At 53.0% G+C, this 18730-nt stretch overlaps 1 protein-coding gene across 10 annotated transcripts in view; it reads left to right on the top strand.

The window, feature by feature from the left end:
• ATP2B2 (ATPase plasma membrane Ca2+ transporting 2) overlaps positions 1 to 18730 on the top strand; it is a 365479-nt gene that overhangs the window by 197264 nt on the left and 149485 nt on the right. For 3 of the 10 annotated variants that reach the window (XM_013054571.2, XM_013054562.2, XM_013054563.2), the window contains exon 1: positions 4660 to 4803. The exons of 2 other annotated variants lie outside the window; for them this stretch is intronic. The gene's annotated coding sequence lies outside the window, so the exon portion shown is untranslated. Of the gene's footprint in view, positions 1 to 4659; positions 4804 to 18730 lie in introns of those variants that run through there. 5 more of the 10 variants (XM_045063310.1, XM_004738527.2, XM_004738531.2 and 2 more) reach the window with 3 other exon arrangements.

Here is an 18730-nt window from a genome sequence, read left to right as displayed (position 1 = left end):
AAATAAGAATGAAAAACAGGACCTCCCTCCCAGAATGTTATGAAGCTCATATGGTGAAACGCACAGTAGGATGTTGATAGCAATGGCGGCGGAAGTTAGACGTCAGCCTGAACCCCTTCTTACTGGGGGAGCAAGAACTGGTGGAAGTAGCCAGGAATGGGGGACTGGGTTTGCATGTCAGCAGGTTGCCTTGGACTATCAGGATCTTAAAGGCCAGCCCTGCCCAAGCCCCATAGGGGCGGGGGTCTGAGAGCCATCATCCAGCAGGATAAGGGGCTGGAAGAGACCCACCACCCTGTTCTCCAGGGCCCTTCTGGAGAATCTCGGCCTCTGTGTTTATCCTATTAATACCAACTGCCATTCTCCATCAGCCTGTGACTCTGCCAAATAGGTATTATTGTCCCCAGTTTGCAGATGAGAATACTCAGGGAAGTTGAGTCATTTGCCCAAGTATTGTCAGGAAATGAAAGAGGACCCCAGGTCTGTCTGACTGGCCACAAAACCTCAGCCCAAGGTTAGGTGGGTTGAGGATGTTTGGGACCTTGGTAGGAATGGGTGTAGTGCCCCAAGGTAGCTGTGAGACTTGGTACAAGCTGGGCCACCTGGTCCCCAGACACCATTCTATGGCCCCTCAAGGTCATAGTCCTAGAGGAGCCTAGCCATGTGCCTCAAATTTGAGGATCTTTAGGGAGGGACAGAGGGAAAAGTCTAAAGTTCAAGTGGGTCAGATCTGGGCTCAGATCTCGACCTTGGGCCTCACTGGCTCTGTGCCTCCAAAGCACGTCACCAAGGCCTCTGTCATTTTCTCTTCTATAAAATGGGAAGAAGCCCAATCTCTCCAAGGGTGATTTGTGAAGGTCAGACAAGGCAGGGAGGGGAGGGGCCTTTGGAAATATCTTCTCAGCCTCGGAGGGGTCCAGCCAACAGCATTTTGTGACAGCAGTTAACCTGCTTAGATGTGAGAAGACCCTAAGCTGGGCAAGGCAAGGGCAGAGGTAGCCCTCATTCCTCCTTCCCTTCAGGAGGGGGAGCAAAAGAGAACCTATGTCTCCTGGAGAGGACACAGCTGGTCTCTGATTGCATTTGATTCTGCCTCCCTCAGACCTGTCTGGACCTACTTCATCTGTCTCCCTTATGCAAATTGCCTTCATCAGAACGACCTCATCCCCACCCTCATACCTAGCTACTAACCCTCTATTCCCATTCCTCTCTGTTCCTGGGATTTGTTCCCCCAACCATGGTCTGGACAACTGAAGACTGTGTGAAAATTGGACTGGGCTGGCTCTCCCCTCACCCCTGCCCTATTTCTCATACCTTCCAACCCTGACCCTCAATCCATGTTCACCATAAGCCAAATCATGCTGGAGGCAGAAGCTATCAGTAATCCTCCTGGCCTGCCTCCTGCCTCTCCCCCACTCTTCCCCGTGGGTCACCCTGACTTGTCATTTCCAGCCTTCCCAGAGTTTCAACACTAGCACCATTGTTCATCAGATTTTGCAACACCTCTGCCTGTCCAGTACCCCCTGCCCCACAACATATCCTGGAAAGACAGGCCAGATGCCCTAGGTATGTCAGCTGCAGGAAGGGGAGGTATAGGGGGCAGGGCAGGGGATGAATGTCTGTGGCCAGATGACTTTGGGCAAGCCACTTATATCCTTTCTTGAGGCCTTAGTTTGCTCAACTATAAGATGGGAGAATTGGATTGGAGTCCTTCAAGTCCTTCAAATCTTCAACTCCTCTGATTCTGACATTTGATAAATCCAAATCACAGAGCAGCAGATATATTCAGGCCTTTATTGGGGCACCTACCACATGCTGGGAGCTGGGGCTCTAGAAACAGAGCTGATGTGGTCACAGCTCAGTGAGGGAGACAGATGTGTAGACCATCACCATACCGTGTGGTCAGAGCCAGGCTGGACCCAGGAATTGATTCTCTCAGTGGAATCAGGAAGAACTGTTTGAGAAAGCAGCGGTTGAGCTGGACTTTGAAGGATGAAGAGGAGTTCACGGGCCAAACATAATGAAAAACTTTCAGACTCTACTGGTCAGCATTTGGGCTGCCTCAGAAGTTAGGGGATATCCTATCATTGGGTTGTGGATGTGGATGCTGAAATATAACAGGGTCTAAAATGCCGAGGAGATGGGAACTTAGCCAGGTGTCAGTTCTAGTCTTAGATTCTGGGAACCCAAATTCCATGAGTTCCTAAAAATTTAGTGTTTGCAGGTAACAGCGCAGCCCACCCCAGACAGGGGCCAGTGAGCAGCTAGGACTCTGAACTTTCAGCAGATGAGTGTTGGGGCTCCCAACCAGCCCACACCATCCTGGCCTTCACAGGGAGGAAGCCATGGGCTTGGAGTCCTCAAGCTGAGATCACGGGTTTGACTGACCCCCTCCTGGCTTGAAACACTGTGTCCTGGTCACCATACACAAATTCCTCACTGTCATTCAGGTGCTCACAGAAGTCATTCTAGTGGTAGGATCAAACAACTCGCTGTTTTGCAGTGGCCTTTGCAAACTATCAAGTGTGCTGGACACAGAAAGTATTATTACTGTGGAAATGGTGGCTCATAACAGGCCCCTTCTGGGGCTGTTTGTTCTGTAATCAGGAAAATCAGTTTGCTACTCTCCCCAAAGCCCCTGTTGTCACAGAAATGACGGTGGGATTCCTGGCACAGACATGTCTGCCCCAACCACATGTGAGCTGCAATAGGCCTTTTACCCTCTGCCCTTTTGTGCCAACCCTCACCCTGGCCATCTCAGAGTGCTTTTCTGTGACCCTGTGTTGGGGGACAGGGGCTGCCTCTAGGCCCTGGGGAAGGGATGAGGGACTCCTGGCTTGGCCCCTCCTGTGGTAGGGTCTAACTTAAAACTCTGCCTGGAAGGGGACCAGTGGAGCCCCCCATCTGTACCCCCAAGAAGGTGCCAACGTGGCAGCTCCCTGTCCCGGGCTTTTGGGGTAGGAGGTAAGAGCCTCTCTGAGCTGTGTCCTGGCTGCTCTGTTGGAACCCCAGCCGGGAGTTTTCCCTGCCTGGCACCGTGGAGGCCAGGGCCGCCCAGCACTCAGCATCCTTAGCGTCTCAGCATCCTCTGCACATCTCATTCTGCCTGGCCAGGAGCAGAAGGGGACCTCTTGGTGGGTATAAGGGCTAAAAAGCAAGGGGGAGCAATATGGCCCACTGACAGAGGCCCGGCCGCTAGTGCTCACTCCCAGCTCTCCGCCTCCCGTGGCCCCTCTGCCCAGCCAGGTTCTGATTTTGGTGCAGTGCAGACTTTCAGCTTCACGAGACAAATTGATATTCTGTGCCAGCCCAGGGATGGAGAGGCAGCTCGGGACGCTCAGGCTCAGGCAGGCAGCTCAGAACCGGGCAGGGGGTAGGGACAGGGGAAAGGAGGCAGCTTCCATCTGGAGTTGCCTTCTGGGGCCACCCCCAACCCTGTTCTCCCCCAACATGTGCCCCCAGCACACTGACAGCTACCCTGAGACAGCAGTCCTGAAGGTCCTTCCACCTTCGATGCCTTCCTCCTAACCAGGGCACTGCTCCTGGGGGGGACAGAGCAGTGGAGAGCGAGGCCTCAGAACCCAAGAAAAGCCCCTTCACCTACTGTGCCCTCCTAACCTTGCTCCCAGGTCTGTCCTCCCATCAGTCTGGATTTAAAGGGGCAGCAGGTCTGGACTTAAACGGGTAGCAGTCAAGGCAGAAAGAAATGGGTAAATTGGCTGGGAGGATTGCATTCCTGCAGACTCTTCCCCAGGGGTCCCTGGAGTCTCTGGACATGGTCAGCGCCCCCAATGTGATCAGCCCCCCAACTCCTCATAGTTGTCCCTGTAGATGATGTGGAGACATATGGAGACACCCCTGCCAGTGGGCACCCATGAGCAGATAAGCAGCCCCTTGAGGGGGTTTTCTGACAGAACAGTAGCCCCCAGGCAGGTGGGGGTACCCCTGGGTGGGGCTGCTGGGCCACAGGGGTAGTGTATAGATGGCAGTAAGGAGAGTAGGGCAGTAGGAGCAGAAGGGAGCTTAGTGCGGTCTCTGTCATATTGGACCTGCAACCACTAATGTGTTTAGTCTGTGTTGAGTCCATTGCTACCCCTATGTGACCTTTGCCCCACCCAGGTCCGGGGGGGGGGGGTGTCCTGACCAAAAGGAGAAGGAAACCAGAGCCCACTCACTGCACAGCCAAAGGAGTCCCCCAGAAAGTGGGGGATGACTTGGGGCCATTTGAGCAAAATCTTTCCCTCTCCCCAATTACTCTCCCCCCACCACCATCAGTCACAGGATGCCCTCCAATCGGACTCAGCCCCAACCCTACCCTCACCATGCCCTTGACATTCCCTCCTACTTCAGGGGAGCGGGCATATTCCTGGGACTCTGCCAGCTTCAGTTCCTCATGATCCCACGGGAGGAATTAAAACCGCAAACAACAACGTGGTGGTTCGGTCCACACACCCCTGCCCCCACTCTCCTCCCCCAGCCCCCCCCCCCACCAGAACAAGCCCTCCCCGCGTCCCTCCCTCGTCCTCGGTCCTCCGCCCCCTCCCCCAGCCTCCGGCAGCGCAGCGGCTGGGGCGGCCTCTGCCTCCCCCGAGATTGCATTTTGCCAACGAGATGCTCTCCTAGAAGCCGGCGCCGGCGCCTCCGCCCCCCCCCGCCCCCCCACCTGCTCGGGCAGGATGGTACAGTCTGCAGAGGGACCCGGGCACGCTGGCTGGGCTCAGCCGCGGCACCAGCTGCCGCACCGCGATTACGGGGCTGCCCGCCTGGAAACCGTGCCGGATTTGTGGTGATTTTCGTAGCCAAGTAAGTACCGGCATCCCCCAGCATGAGAAAATAAAAAATAAAAAGCGCCCCAATCCGTTCTCCCCTTCCTCCCTCACCCATTTTATTTTGTTTCATTTCATTTGATTTTTTTCAGTGCTGATGGTGGTGGCGGCAGCGGGGGGGGGGGGGGGGAAGCAGGGCTTGTTTATCTGGCAGCAGCTGAGGCTGCATTGGGAGCCGCTGCCGAAGGAGACACTAGCATGAGGGTCCGTGTGCTGGGGGATAGGACTGGGGTGCTGTGGACTTGAGCAAGGGGGTCTCGGACAAGCGGATGCCCAGGGTCTCAGGTAGATGCAGGCATCCTCTGCTCATTAGATGCCCCTGGATGGATGTTATGCAAGGACCAGCAAGCCGGTAGCAGGGGGCAAGGTCCTCTTCCCTCTGAGCTTGGTCCCAGGGAGACGCAGAGGACTAGAGGGTGCCTCCTGCCTGGCCCCCACTGGGTTCCAGGACAGAAGCAGAGGGAGGCTCCCACAGGGGGTCCCTCTGGCAGGTGGGCTGCTGCATGCCAGGACCACCAGGTCAGGCCAGCCAAGGCATGTGGTGGCAGGGATGAGTCCTCAGGTCCCCAAGATGGCCAGAAGGGGGGCAGGAGTGGGATGGCCAGGCCATTTTGCAGCAGTCATGCTGGGTGGTGGAGTTGGCACTTTTAGCCTGGAAGCCCAGTTCTTCCGCTGGTTGGGGTGGCCTCTGGCTGACAGCTAGGTAGCTGGGGCTCCTCCCTGCCCCCTGCAGGGTCAGGATTGGGAAACCCACCAGCAGGTCTCTGTACTCCCCATGGGTGGGCTGCAGTGGGCAGCCATCCTTTCTAATCAAGAGGCCATTCCGTGGCTGTCCTCTGTTCACCTCGGTTGTATGGGGAGGGATCTCTGTGGCTGGACTGCCCCAGTCAGGGAAGCGCCCCCAGGGGTCTCAGGGCCCCCACGCAGAGGCCCAGCCAGCCTCGACCTTCAGAAGGGTAAGCTAAGTAGGCGAGCTCAGCCCCAGAGGGTCTGGGTGTGACGCTGAGTGCCCCTCGCCCAGCACAGAGTGGGCTCCCCTCCTTGCCTGCATTGCTCTCCAAATCACTGGGAAGAGGCAGAGCTGACGTTTGGGGCATTTCCAGGAGCTGCAGGCGCCATCCGGAGAAATTCTCCTTTGACGTGTGCAGTAGGAGGGGGCTTGGAGCGCAGGCCAACTTCGCTGAAGGGGCAGTGGCAGGGAGGGGCTGCCACAGCTCTGGGGGAGCCCTGTAGGGAGAGTCCAGGAGAGATGCAAATGGCCCGTGCTATTTAGCTACCTTTGTACCCCCAGTCCCATTCTCAACAGGGCATACACACAACCACAGATCTGCACAGATGCACACACACAAATATAGTATACGTAGTAGTGTATTGTATATGTTCATAGATCATATGCACATAGACTTCCTGTGCCCATAGACACACCTCAGCACATGGGACTACAACTCCTATCCCTGAACACCACCCGCTCACCTGCATGCTAAAGCAGGCACGCGATTGCCTCATGCACAAACGCACACACATACCTGTGAACGTGGCATACCCACACATGCCTGCAGCTCTAACAGGAATGCAGTAGGCTGCATAGGGGCTAACCGGCCTGCACACAGTGCCGGGCAGCAGCCACAAATGTGGCATGTGGTCTCATGCGGGCTGGCCCCCGTGTGAAAATGACAAGCACACATATGTGGTGTCCCGAATGCCATCTGCATGCCTGTCCGTGAATTAGTGGGCATCCGGTATGCTGGAACGTGGCCACAGGTGAACGAATGCAGGTTGCCTATGCACAGAAATGGCCCAGGCACACAGATGCAGCTCCTCTGTGGTTGCAGCAGGCTCCATACATCCCTAAGCTTCCAGGCATCTTCTGTGGCAGTGAAGGTGCCTCTGTGGGCACTGGGGAGAGGCTGGCCCTTGGGGCTACCTGTGAGGACAGAGGGACACTGGCCAGGCAAGAGCCAGCCCAGATTCCCAGGGAACTGTGATTGGGCACAGCAAAAGCCATCTTGGATTCTTGATGTGTGGCAGAGAAGGTTGCCTAGAGTTAGAAAGGGGACAGAGGAGGGGGCAGGAGGAGCTGCTGCCCATGGCCCAGACTCCCGGGAGTCTGGACTGGCCCCACCACCCCTGTTCTCTGACCTGAGGAAATCAGCACTTTGATATGGAGTCTTGGGAGCTGGGGTCCAGGGCACTGCCAGCAGCCCTCAGAGTCCTCTCCAGACCACAGATCAGAAAAGCTGCCTGTGGCTTATGCTGTAAAGAGACTCAAATGTGGGGCCCCTCATTCTCTTCTCTTCCCACCTAGTACAGGCATGGGTCAGGAGACTTGGGTAAATAATAATATGCCAGCTAGCACTTACCAAGCTTACTGTTCTGCATCCATCCCTTCGCCAGGGCCTCCCATAGCCATGTTATTCCCATGCCATAGATAAGGAAGCTGTGCAGAGAAGTGGAGATGCTTATCCAAGGTCACACAGCTGGAACATGGCAGAGACAGGGTAGAAGCTAGACCATTAGCTTCCCTGCCTGCCCTCTTAGACCCTCCCCTTCCTGCCTCTATGAGGTCAGCTCCAGTTTGGGGTACCAACATCTTGAGAAGCAACAGTCCAAGAACTTGGAATTTGGGGGTGATGCTCCAAGAAAGGGTCCAGAGAGTCTCCTGAGGGTAAGAGCAGAGTCCTTCCCAGACACGTGTGCCCCTGTCCTACACAGCTGTATCACCCTTTTACCTGGTGGAATTGAAGGCACATAGAAAGCCAGAGCAAATGTGTGCCTTCTAAAAAGTTACCTGGCAGACCCATTCATAACAGGGAAACTGAGGCCCAGCCAGGAGCAGGGATTTGTCCAAGGTCATGCTGTGCTTGCTGGAGAGTAGAGTACCTTACCATCTCACCCGGGTCCCAGGTATGAAGCAGCGGGGGCCTGTTTGACCCCTGGTTTTCCCCAGATGTTTGATTTCAAGGTAAAATGATGAGCGCATCAGGTTCAGTCTCTACTTCTGACCAGCTGTATGACCTTGGGCAAGTTGCTTTGTCCCCTCTGCACCTCAGTCTCCTCCTCTGTGCCCAGGACATGCCTATTCCTGCCCTGCCTTACCCCACTGCTGTCCGAGAGCCTAGAGCACTGTAGAGGGCTGTGCAGAGACGTATGATTGGCACCAGGGGCTGGAGTTCAAGCAGGGGAGCACCTTGCTGCTACAGTTGACCAAGGTCAGGAGGGGAAGCAAGAAGGGAAATCTCTAGGCTGGTAGGACTCAAGCATTAGTGGACCTAAAAAATCACCTGGTAGAGGACAAATTTCTGGATCCCCCTACCCAATGATTCACGAGGTCCTGAGAGCTGCATTTTCACAGGTGTCTCAGGGCTCTCATCTCTATAGCTTTGTACCTGGGGGAGACAAGGCCATTGAGAATAGGTTTGGGGGAGCTCAGAGGCTCTCAGAGCTGGGGGTAACCTGGGCACTATGCTATTGGCCGGCTTCTGCCACATCTGGGGAAACTGAGGTCCCCTGGCAATCAGAAGGCAGAGTGAGACTGACCCTCACGTCTCCAGCCCCCAGTTCCCATCCCACTGCCAGGCTCTGGTGGAGCTAAATCTGGCCCTTCTGTGGGCCAGTCAACCTTCATATGGCAAACAAGGCCATCTTTCTCAGCAGTGTGGCTGGAAGGTGCTCCTCAGAGACTCACCGAGCCTTGGGGTTGAGTCGTGGCAATGGGTATCCCCAGCTCTGTGACAGTGAGGGAAATGGCTTATCTTCTGTAAACCTCAATCTTCTCCTCTCTAGAAGGGGAACAGATTTAAAGCAGGGCTGTGGGGAAGATTCTAAGTAATGTGTGTGAGGCAATTGGCACATTTTAGGTGTAGGGTGAAGGTGTAGGCCGCGGGGGACCCTGAGGTGCAGGGCATGATTCCCTCAATCCCTCTTAGTTTCCAGGGTCTGCAGCAGAGTGGTCTGGGGTGCAAGTGCCGGATGCCACAGGCATACACACTTTGTGGAGGGTGAGCAGTCTCCCTCCCCAGCCCTTCCTAGATCACACAGAGCAGTGTGGGAGGCAGCGGTGGGTCTCCTGCCTAGAATCTGGTCCATCTGGCCCACTCTGCTCTCTCTAAGGCCAGAGCACTGAACATCCAGTAATCATTTCTCCCTTCCAGTGGGAGCCTCAAACAAGAAAATATTCAGGGAGAATATGCCTCTGGACCGGGAGAGTCAGTGGTGGTAGTAGATGGGGAAGATGACTCTGGAGTTCAAGGCAGGAAGTAGGGTGGAGCCTCAGTCCCCGCGTCTGGGGAACGGTTGGTAAGAGTATGCACCTTTCAGGCCATTGCACGGGGCAAGTGAGGAAAGTGGTGGACATAGAGGGCTGGGCTCGGGGTGGGATCCACAGGGGCAGCTCAGTGAACAGATGTCATGGTGTTCGAGAATCAGCCTGGACTGAGAATCAGAAGGTGTGAGTTTGAAACCTCGGCCGTTTAAGAGTTTGACCTTTGAATCAGTCACTTTGCCTCTTCCAGCCCTGGTGTTTGATCTGTAGAATGGGAATCAGTGCCCACTTCAGCAGGCAGCTGTAGGATGACCATACAGAAGAGGTGATGCTTGCAGCAAGCCCTGGGAACCTGCTGGACACCAAGGGATGTGCTGAGGGCTTCACCTTGGTCTGCCATAGAGAGCCCTGTGTGGACAGAGGGCTGTTTTCAAGGCCTGAGACACCTCCTGTGCAATCCAGCAAAGGCCTACAGGGTCCAAGGAGTGGAGGGCAAGGTGGCCCAGCCTGCTAGAGGCAAGGGAAGGTGTCCAGGGCTGTGGTCTCCAAGACTCCGGAGGCTCCCAGGTCTGGGAGAGGAGGCCTGGGTCCGAGGGGCAGGAGAGCCAGGTTCTAGGCCCAGGTCAGTCAGGGACAGGTGACTTTGGGCAAGTCCTGTCAGCCCCCTGGCCTCATGCTTTCCCCTAGAAAGAGGGGGTGCTAATCCTGCCTGCCTTGTGTCCTCAGTGAGGGCAGATTCTCCTGCCAGCTGGCCCTCGGGGGAAGGGTTTAGATCTGCAAGGCTGAGGTATGAGCTGCCGTCGCAGTTTGTTTCCTGTAGCTGCCTGAGCAAATGACCACAACCCAGGTGGCTTAAAACTCCAGAAATGTAGTCTCTCACAGTTCTGAAGGCTGGACGTCTGACCAAGGGAGACTGCACACACCCTGCCTCAACCCCACCTTCCCGTGCTCGCCAGTGGTCCCTGGCCTTCTATGGCTCGTGGCTGTGTCTCTACGAGTCCGTCTCTATCTTCATCCTCCCATCCCCTTCTTCTCTTTGTATCTCCCTGTCCTCTATTTTGTTTATAAGGATACCAGTCACTGGACATAGGGCCCATCTCTCCAGGATGATTTTGTCTTAAGATCTTTAAATACATCTGCAAAGACCCATTTTCAAATAGGGCCACATTTCGAAGTTACAGGTGGACATGAATTTGGGGAGAGACACTTGGGCCCACTACAATCCCTAATATTCTACTAGTTTACTGCTAGGAAGTCCTTTGTACAGTGTTTCATTTCTTCCTCACAAACATCCATTCTACAGATAAAGAAGCTAAGCCCTAGGGATTAAGAACATGCTGGAGTTACATAGCAAGTGAGAGGCACAGCTGTGATTTAAACCCAGGTCTCTGGTGCTCTTTCTCCTTTCCATCATTTTAGAGCTGGCTGGGGACTGTCCATAGCCAAAACCCATGGGGCAGGAATTCCAGACAGTCCTGGGCAGACCCAATGCTCATGAGCTCCAGAAAGGAGAGTTGGAAGTAGACAGGGGAGTTTGGAGGGGGCTATGCTAGGCCCAGGAGACCCGCATGGCAGAGGGTTGAGAGCCCACAGTGCCTTCTTATCTCTGCCACTCATGCTCTGGGAACCTTTTGGTTCTCATCTGGAGAATGGGGTAATCACCCGAAGGGGTAATTACCAAGTTCTGAAATGCTAATATAATAGTCATTACTAATAGCTAAAATGTATCCTCGACCACTTAACAAATGTTCATTTGTTCATTTCAGGTGTGAGAGGATAGTTGCTTATTCCAAGCCTCATCCAAGTGGCTCTACCGTTAGATAGCCATAGGTGGTCGAACTAATAACTTAACCTCAGTTTTATTCTCCATAAAAGTACCCACCTTCCCAGATGTCATGGGAGGCAAGTGGGATTCTGCTGAAGTGCCTGGCCTGGGTTATGGGCCGTTGAAGCCTCAGAGGATGTTTCTTCATCTGTAAAATGGGAATGACAATAGTGTTATTATCATCGCAGTGTTATTTGTTGTGTAAGGATTGAGTAAAGTAATGCAAAGGGAGCACTTGGCTCAGGTCCTGTCCAGAGATGGATATTAAAACGGCCTCCTCCTGGCCATCGGAGAGTTGCATTTAAATCCTAACGCCCGTGTTTACTGCTGTGACCTTGAGCCAGTAGCTTTGCCCTTCTGAGGTTGGTGCTCTGACATGTAAAGTGAGGTTGAAGTGACCTGCCTAACAAGACAGTGTGTAACATGATGGAGAGAAAGCTGCCCCATATGCAGCCCCGGTCATGCCAGACATTCAGAAACGTTGAGCTTCTGTCCTGCTTCTGGAAGAGGGTCCCCAGATGGCTTCCTCAAAAGATGGCCTCAGAAGGGGAAAGTCTGAGTCCTAGGGGAGACAGGCAGGTGGGTTTAATTTTTGCAAAGGCCGGGGGACATTGTGCTACGGTGGAGTATGGGGTTGGAAGAGCCTGTGGGGAGAAGCTAGACATGAATGACCCTGTTTGGGGTCCAGGAGCCATATATCTTCGAAGAAAGGAAGCAGGTCTCTCTGGGGCTCCTATTCCCACCCTGAGAGCAGTTTTCTGTAAAGCGGTGGCATTCCCCGCATTGGCTTGGGCTGCTCCACTTGGCTATGTCTGGCCACCCCAGGGACTGCTTTGCATGGGGACATGGGGAATGTCATCTAGAGAAGCTCATTCCAGCCTCGCTCCCTGAAACCCCTGCCTCGCTGGGCTGGAGCAAGAGCTCAAGGGTGGTATGGGAGGCTGGACCATCACATTTTCCCATCAAGGTTGTGGAGCAGTGGGAGATCCATTTTGGGGTATCCCCCAGTCTGGCTGAGGCCTCTGCCCTGGGTGAAAGCCAAAACCTCATCCGGAGCAAAGGGTGCTGGGCTTCCACTGCCTGAGTCTTCTCAGCGTTCTCACCTGTGCCCGAGGGCGGGGTGCGTATCCCACGTGGGCCCAGGGCCCAGTTAGCAGCGTTGTAGCAGGTGGTTCAGGACCAGGTCTGGGCTGAGCCTGCTTAGCATCAAATCCAAAACCTGGGCGCTGAGCCTTGGTTTCCTCAGTTGTAAAATGGGGACAGTAGTGCCCACCTTATAGGGTTGTTGTGAATACAGCTGATTCCCACATGCACGTTTTGACATCTCTGAAAGAGGGGTGCCTGTTACAAGTGGTGGCATGTCACAGGAGAACAAGTCATGCCCTTTTCTTTCATAAGTGTATATAAAGCAGCCTCGCATCTTACAATGGACGTACCTTAGAGTCAGTGAAATACAGTAAATAAGATAAAACCTATAAAGGACCTGCCTCCCCAGCTCGGTTACTGTGGGACCTTGGACATTTTGATGCACCACACAGGAGCCTTTGTTTCCTCTCCCACCCAGGGCTATTGTGAGAAGTCCACAAGGGGTCAACAATCACGTACCCAGCATAGTGCCCATATACAGTAGGTGCTCAGTAATTGGCAGCTCAAAACAAACAACAAAGACTGTAGTACAGGGAGGAGTTTAAAATACAGATTCTGAGATTCCAGTTCCTGCTCTACCATTTCCTTGCTGTGTGACCTAGTGCAAGTTTCTTAACTTCTCTGTGCTTTAGTACCACCATCTATAAAATGGAATAACGAAAGTCTCCAGTTCATAGGATTGATAAAGAATTAAGTAAAATTAAAGTGCTTAGGGCAATGCTTGGCAGAAGTGAAGGCAATTGTTTTTTGATAAACTTCTAATGAGTCTCTTTTAGTTCAATAAGTGGCAGCTGAAATAGACACTGGGCTCAATAAAATAATAATAACAATACAGACAGCACTTGTTTCACAGATGGGGCACCTGAGGCCAAGAGGCATGTGGGTATGCCCAAGGTCAAACAGCTGCCTCTTCTCTAGTGTCTAGGCTGCAGCTCAGTATTGCTGTCTTTCCCCAGGACTCTGATTCTTATGGAGGAGGGGTGGGCAGGGGGTGGTCCTTGCCCAAGGAGGGCAGTTTCTAGAAGTAGCAGCCAGATACAGCATCCTCTGGGCTGTATCCCATTTCTGCTTGTTCACCACAGCACAGGGGAAGGGGCTGAACTGAGCCACGTCCAAGGTCAGCAGAACCTCCCAGCCAACCTGCCTGCCGACTGGCCAGCACTTCCCAAAATTCTTGGTGGCTACTGCAGAGTTGACACAGCAGAACTCCCTCCTGGAGAGAGCAAAAGTCCTGGCTAGCCAACTGGCCTAGCCCCCGGGGCAGAACCAGGGCCACAGAATGGATTTGAGTGGGAGTGGGGAAGGAGATACCTGGGTGCAGCCTAGCCAGACAAACACCCTGAGTGACCTTGGACTCATCACAGTCCCTCCCTGGGTACCAATTTCCATCTTTAAAACAGGGATTTTCGGGCCAGATGTGCCCACTAGGACTTTAAATGTCTAAGATGCAAGATTGCTCAGGCATTGCTGCTACTCAAGGTCATGGGCAAGGGACAGAGCTGGAGGGAAGGAGCTCATGGCTGTGCATGCACACACCCATGTGGATCTGGTTCTCAGGAGCAAGCCTGAAAGAGCAGCAGCCCCTGTTCTGCACAGAGAAATTCTGTAGAGAAGGTTCCCTTAGTAGGGTCTAGCAGACTCATGAGGGGGACCCAGGCGGGGCACAGTCCAGGGGACAGTGTCCATGCTGACACATGTGCATTTGTAATGCAAAGATTGTAAAGAACCAGTCTCTTCTAGCAACTATCTGAAGGCAGGAGATCAAGAGCTCTTTAGGCCACTTCTAAATTTGTCAACTTACATGACTCACTTCAGATTAAAATGAGGCCTTTCTCCCCATCCACCTCCAGCCAATTTCAAGTTTCCAAGTTCAGAGGATCTTGAAGAAAGGAGAGAGTGTAAATCAATATAACCAATATTGGCTGAGTAGCTGGTCTGTGCCAGGCCGTGTGCCAAGCTCCTGGCCAAACCCGGAGATGAATCAGCCCCAGAGATAGCTGTCACTGGGGAGCCAGGCAGCCCAGGTGCAAGGTGGCAGCTGAGAGCTAATGCCCAGCTTGGGGACTGGACCATGAGTAATCTCTGTATCCAAGACTTTGCACCACCATCCACAGTCCTTGGATCTCACAGGGCCTCAGTTTCCTCATCTATAAAATGGGGGCCAATAGAGGAAGAAGTCTGGGGCCTCTTCCACCCCTTTCCCATGCCCGATGTGGCTGAGCTTTCAGCTCCAAGGCTGTGGAGTCTACCTTGGGGTCCCAGTCTGCTCATAAGCCCTCAAGAGAAGGGAATTCCAACAGCTTCCTTTGCCCTGGGACCTCCAAAACCTTCTCCAGGGAATCTCTCTGAACTCCAGGGTCAAACCTCTATAATGGGACCACAGCAGCTAAAAATGAACACAAACACCAGTGGCTGACCAGCCTTCACACGGTGAGCTCCCCTGAGCCCCACTGCAGCCTTGGGGGATGCCTGGAGTAATAACAGCCACTGTCATTAAGTGAGACCTTGTTGTGCTAGGTACTCCAAGCATGCCTTCCTTTACCTCTCCTAAGTGCCACTGGTCCCATTTAGAGAAGAGGAGAGCCAGTCTTGGAGACGTGCTGTGGTTTGGACAGACTCTCAGAGCTGGGAGGAAAGCCCAGCTCCTTAACCTCCTGCTGTGCCCTTTGGATTCAAGGGGAAACTGAGGCCCGGAGCAGTGTTGCCTGAGGTGGCAGAGAGCCCAGAAGCCCGGGACTCCATCATGATATTAGCTGCCACCCCTCAAAGTTTACATACCCCCCACAACCCTCCAGGAGAAAGGGCAAGGTCTTGGGCCAGACCCCAAGCCGGTAACAGGGCTGTTCATACCCACCCCATGTCCCCAACACAGCTGCACACAGGAGGAAGTTCAGGATACCTTTGAGGCTGACCCCTTGGCAGAGACAGAGCTGGGCCCCTGGAATCAGCCACATCCTTGCTCTTCATCCTCACTCCCCGAAAGATACCCCAGTAACCCCTCAGAGGGTTGGAGTCACACCAGGTCCAAATTTGAGGAGAAAAGTCTTCAGTGCCTTAAGGTCTCCTAGACCCTACTGAGGGAGCTGTAATTCTGATCCCAGCTCTGCCAAATTTTGTTTCTGTGGGTGTTATTGCTCCTTTCTGAGCCTCAGTGTTTTCACCTGTGTGTGGGGGGGTGGGGAGTAGCGGTCGCCCTTGTGGAGATGATGCAAGTTGGGAGTCAAGGACCCTGCCCAGCCCCTGCTCCATGCCTGGTGGCTACAGTGATGACCATGCCAGTGGCTGCCACACAGTTCTCATGTCCATCCCATGAGGATAGCATTCTATCCTCACTCTGCAGCTCCCTCACAGAGGATCAGGGACTTGCCCCTGGTCAGCTGGTTAGCAACTGTGCTGTGAGGGGGAGGTGGCCAATTTGTGTCTGTGGAAGGACCTATTGCTGAATTCTTAGGGCTTCAGAGGACAGCCAAAGGCCCTGTTGGGGGGTGGTTCTTTCTGTCAAGTAGACAAAATCCCAGGATGCAGAATTGTGGGGTCTAAAATGGAGAAGACAGCACTGGGAAGATGTTAAGAGCAGATACTGGGGGGCACCTGGGTGGCTCAGTGGGTTAAAGCCTGCCTTCGGCTCAGGTCATGATCCCGGGGTCCTGGGATCGAGCCCTACATCGGGCTCTCTGCTCAGCAGGGAGCCTGCTTCCTCCTCTGTCTCTCTCTCTCTCTCTCTCTCTCTCTGCCTGCTTGTGATCTCTGTCAAATAAACAAATAAAATCTTAAAAAAAAAAAAAAAAAAAAGAGCAGATACTGGAGGCTGGAAGCTTGGGCTTGATTCCCAGCCCCAGTGCTTCCTCACTGTGTGACCTTAAGCAAGTGATCTATTCTGTCTGTGCCTCAGTTACCTTGCCTGTAAATGGGAATACGTGACAGTACCTATTCCATAGGGTTCTCGTGCAGATTAAATAATTTATTAGGTGTAAGGATCTTAGAACAGTGCTTGTTGCTCTTCACAGGAAGTTCTATGAAGTATCTGTTGTTAGTATGACTAGTATTATTATTCATAGAATCAGAATGGGAAGACCAGCCTGCCCTCACCTTCATCCTCTCTGCCTGTATCTTGCCTTAGCCCCCTTCATGGCTACCAGGGACGCCCTCAGAATGCCCATTTGTCATGCCACTCTCTGGTCAGGGTCTTCAGTGTTCCCCACTGCCAAACTCCTCAACCCCCATAATTTTTCCCCCACCGACCCTTCCAGCATCTTCCATGCTTGACCTTCATACCACTTTTTGTCAGTGAATTACTTCATGCCCTAAGTTGGTCAGGAATTTAGCCATTTATATAGATTGGAGCACAGCCCCCACTCACAGTGACCTTTTCCCTCACCTCTGAGGCTTTGCCCAAGCCATTTCCACCCCTGGAACACCCCATAGCCATCCTTTAAGACCCCACTGTAATGTCTCCTTGTTTAGGAAGACCTTCCTGCCTCTCCTGTTATTGCCAGTGCCCAGGCAGCAGACCTTGGACCTCTGGAGACAGGCTCTAGCTGATGAGTCTTGTTTGTTTTTATTTTTGTGTTTTTCAGAAATTTCATTAAAACATTGTTGAATAAACACATGTTGAATAAATGAAAGGGTGACCTCCCTCACTGGTTCCCCCATCTTCTCTTGTACCCTTCCTCCCATCATCTGTTCTCCCTAAGTGGCCAGATGGACTCCTATAACAATATGAATCAGACTGTGGTGCCCCCTGCTTCAAACTCTGCAGTCTTCCCCATGAGGCACGGGTAAAACCCAGCCTCTCTAGCTGGTCATCCCACCCCTCTCTCCTCCCTCGCTCTTCTCTAGCTTACGGGCTTCCTTTCCATTCCTCAAACTCATCAGCCCCTTTCCTATCTCCAGGCCTTTGCATATGCTGTTTCACCATCTAGAATGCTTTTTCTCCTTCTTTCTATAGGATAGGTTCCTTCTCATCAAGCTAAGTGGCAATTCCCCACTGAGGCCATCCCTCATCTAGAAAGAGCATCCCCCATCACGGCACTTGTGTTTTAACAGCATTTATCACATTAACATTCCTTTCTGTATTTATTCCCTTATTTGTTGTCTGTCTCCCCTCTAGACGATCAGCTCCTTGAGGATAGGAAGCTTGTCTAGTCTGGTTGACTGTTGCATTCAAGGGCCTAGCCCTGGGGGAGACCGTCTGTTTCATACAGCCTCATTCTTGACCTAGTATCTACAGGAGGGTCTGGAAGTGACTGTGGGCAGTTACCCAGGAACCCCACAGTCAAACTCCCTGACATCTTTGTGCGGCGATATCATCTGTGGTCTTCCACCCTTTATAGTCTAGCTGGACAGATGGACAGATGAGTCTAGAGGTCCTAAAGCATGTTGTGAGGCAGAATAAAGCATAGAAAGGTCTAGGGGGAAGAGCTCTCAGCTGTCCTGTTCCCTGGGAAATTGGGCTTTGTCACATTGTTTGTGGTTGATCCACCGTAGACTTTAAGCTTGAAGAGTCCTTAATGATGGGTTTGGGGGCCAGGCCTTAATAAAGGGAAATTTCTGCTGATTAGATCCACACAGACTGAGCTCTGGAAAGAGTGTGCCTGGCGCTTACCTGCCCTCCCCCCACACAGGTCCCCAGCGGGGCACCCAAAGCTGCCAATTACTGTGTCCCCAGGCCAGGAGGTGGCCAGAAAGGAAACCAGGCAGCTACTGCTTGGAAAACCCTGTTCTCCTTTTTTAAACTGCAGTCATTTGAATTACAAAACTAAGGGCCTGCTTCTTGGAACAAATGGCCTGATACAGAAGGGTCCATTGCAACAGGACTTCTCTTCCTCTCCCCACATCCCCCAGCGACCTGATGTAACCACTGTCAGTACCCTGTTTTGTCCATATGGGGATGCACATTTTTTCCACACGGTCATGTTCCCGTGTCCAGGGTACATCTTACAGCTGGCGGCACCTCCTGGTTTTATTGGAAGTGCTTTTTCTTTCTTAGTGGTATGTAAAATCTGGTGCCTCTCACAATTCAACTTAGAGTCATCCAAACCTGGCAATTTGCTGTTTCCTTCTTCTGTTCTTTCACTCACAGGCAGATAGAAATTCTGAGGGGTTTTGTTTCTTCTCTGTGGGGTCTTTGTACTCACACAAGCAACTTTACTCTGTCCTAGTACTTTGGCCAGCCTGGTGGCTCAGTAGTCTTTGAATGAGAGGCCGTGGAGGCTAGTGCAGAGGGCATGGGCCTGGGAGCCGTGGGCTCTGCTGTCTCTGGGCTGGGGTGTGCCCTCTCCGTGCCCTCATTACCACAACCAGGCGCCAGCGCACACACAGTGCCTGGTGCAGTCTGGCCCTGGGGGTGCATGGGGAGGGGGCAGGCACTCGGATGGCAGTAGGCGTAGTATAGCAGGGTACGTCATCACGCTCTCCCCAACCAAGTAGCCCTGAGACCCAGAGGAGGGGAAGGGAGTCTGGCTCCAGGAAAAAGGTTGGATGCAAAAGGTCGACTAAAAAAAGCCATGCGCAAACCAGGCCAGGAGGTAAAGTCAGAGAACAGGCTCAAAGGTCAGAAAAGAAAACAAAAGGGCAGAAAACATGAACCTGAAAAGATGCTTCCTTTGCCCCCAAAACAAAGATGTATTTTAAAATATCAACTGAAGCAAACTGACGCTTCTTAGGAAGGAG

This window comes from Mustela putorius, unplaced genomic scaffold (genome assembly GCF_011764305.1).
Source record: "Mustela putorius furo isolate JIRA1106 unplaced genomic scaffold, ASM1176430v1.1 tig00003850_pilon_pilon_pilon, whole genome shotgun sequence".
In the NCBI taxonomy this organism is placed as follows: Eukaryota; Metazoa; Chordata; class Mammalia; order Carnivora; family Mustelidae; genus Mustela; species Mustela putorius.
This window is presented reverse-complemented; position numbering and strand designations above follow the sequence as displayed.